Raw genomic sequence first — 2644 nt, forward strand, 5'->3', positions numbered from 1 at the left:
GGTGCTGGGAGAGGGAGAGCGGAGGGATCTCAGGAGGAGGGTGGTGGCGGCACAGTCGTTGGCGGCGGCGCGCGCTGTGATTGCACCGCGCGCGCGTGAGGTGATCTCGGCTTATGTCGCGTCAGGCGGGCGGGGTTTGAGCGCCGCCCCCTCCGGGCGCGGGGACCCGCTGCGCCGGAGCTTGCTCTACCCCCAAATAGTCGCTACAGGGGAGATTGTGCAAGTTGCCGTCTACACACTGAAGGGTGGGACGGTGAGGTCATCCCCATCCCACCCCAACTGAAACCAGTCTGACAGGTGTCAATATACAGCCATCAAAGTAACAAATCTTAGTTGTTAGGTATGCTGTATTATACGGAAACAGGTCTTCCAAAATAAATTTATGTGTTGTAAGCCGTCGAGACCTATTTAAGGCACCATTCCCCAAGAACGCCACTTATTCTGGCCGTTTAGCCGCCAGAAACATTTTGAAGCGGGAGTTCAGTCCTGCAGCTACTGTCAGCCTGATCTCATCCACCCCTGTGGGTTCACGTAAGCCTGTAGATGAAACGACTACCAAATCTAATCTTCCTAGATTACTGTCACGAGCTCCTGACCAGAGCATTCATTTACTCAGTCAAGATTAAGAGCTAGGTATTGTGCTAGCACTGGGGGTACAGCGTGCATGAGACACCTGCAAGGCCCTGGGGAAGGAGCAGGAAATCCCGTTGCTGCTTCTCTACCTAGAGCTCTAACATTCATCTCACGGTCAGTAAATCTAACGCTAAACTCATCATCTGCTCCCACCCCTCTGCCAGCCTGCCCCTCCTGTCATGCCTGTGTAGGAAGGGCACCACTATCCACGCATTGCCCTCCTCCTTCATGCCTCACATCTAATCAGTCACCAAATCCTATAATGCCACCACCTTAGAAGTTTCTCCATTCTTACTGCCACTACCTTAGGTCAGACCCGCCTCATGCTGTCGCATTGCCGCAGCAGTATCCTACCTGAGCTCTGCTTCGATGCTTGTCTTTAATCTATCCTCCACACTGCTGCCATTGCTTGTTATCAATAAAGCTAAGTTGTAATGTCTCCATAGGTTTCTTCTATTAGAAGATGGGCTTGAGAATACGGATCATGTCTTAACTGTTTTTATAATCTGTGTTTATCCTAATACCTACCATAGCAGTTCTCAAAGTATGGTCCATGGCCCTGTGGGGATCCCCAGGACCCTTTCAGGGTGTCTGCAAAGTCAAAGCTTTTTATAATAATACTATTTGCTTTTTTACTGCTAGAATTTGCACTGATGGTATATAATCAGTAGTAAATTAAACTTCTGGGGCCTTAGAACAAATCAAAGGCAGTGGCACCAAACTCTAGTAGTCATTATTCTCCACTGCCATGCCCTTGCAGTAGGAAAAAAAAAATGCCTGTTTCACTTAAGAATGTCTTTGATGAGATTGTGAACATTAATTTTACTAGAGTTCAATCATTGCATACATGTATTTTTAACTAGCTGCTTTTTTCACAGAATAGCATTTTTGCTTGAAAGAACGACTAACAAATTATGGTCATTTGGATTTGGGTACAGTCATGTGCCACATAACAACATTTCTTCAGTCAACAACGGACCACATATACAATGGTGGTCCCATAAGATTAGTACCATATAGCATAGGTGTGTAGTAGGCTATACCATCTAGGTTTGTGGGAGAGGAAGAAGTTTTCCTCTACCCTTCTAGGTTCTTCTGGCTGGCCTAAGAATTAAATTAACATGAGACAGATTAACAGGAGAAAAACAAACAAAAGTTTAATAACATGTATACGTGGGAGAAACCGGGAAAACTGAGTAACTCACCAACTAGCCCAAGTCCTCACCTTAAATACCATCCTCCGCTAAAGACAAAAGAAGATGTGGGGGGTAGGGAGAGTCAGCGTCTTCAAAGGAAAGGAAGGCAATTCACAGGTAGGTGAAAAGGAACAAACGTTTGGAAAACAAGTGCTGGCCACGCAGAAACAGGAGAACACAGAGGGGAGCCCAACAGGCTTTTCTAGGCTCCTCCCTGTCTACCACCTAGTTCACGTTATGCTAAGGTGATGACCATTCCTGAGACAAGTTTTTTAATCTGAATTCTTTTAGGCAGTTAAGGGGGAGGTAACAAGAAAAACTTTCTGAGTCTTTGTTTCTTAAAAATAATCAGCCTGGGGCTGCCCCGGTGGCGTAGGGGTTACCTGCCCGCGACCCACTTCGGTGGCCTGAGGGTTTGCAGGTTCAGATCCCAGGCGCGCACAGACGCACGGCTTGTCAAGCCATGCTGTGGCGGCGTCCCATATAAAGTAGAGGAAGATGGGCACGGATGTTAGCCCAGGGCCAATCTTCCTCAGCAAAAAGAGGAGGATTGGCGTCGGATATTAGCTCAGGGCTGATCTTCCTCACAAAAAAATAAAATAATCAGCCTAAAATAATCCTCATGTTAAAGAAACATTTTGGGGTGGCAAATTTTGTTCCCTTTCAGTACACCCTATGATGTTCCTACAACGATGAAACTGCTTAACAATACATTTCTCAAAATGTATCCCCATCCTTAAGCAATGCGTGATCATATTTGACAGACATTTTCTTGAAAATGAAGTCAGCTTATTTCAAGGAAAATCACTGGCACT

This window comes from Ceratotherium simum, chromosome 1, assembly GCF_057802395.1.
Source record: "Ceratotherium simum simum isolate JZ-2026a chromosome 1, ASM5780239v1, whole genome shotgun sequence".
Lineage (NCBI taxonomy): Eukaryota > Metazoa > Chordata > Mammalia > Perissodactyla > Rhinocerotidae > Ceratotherium > Ceratotherium simum.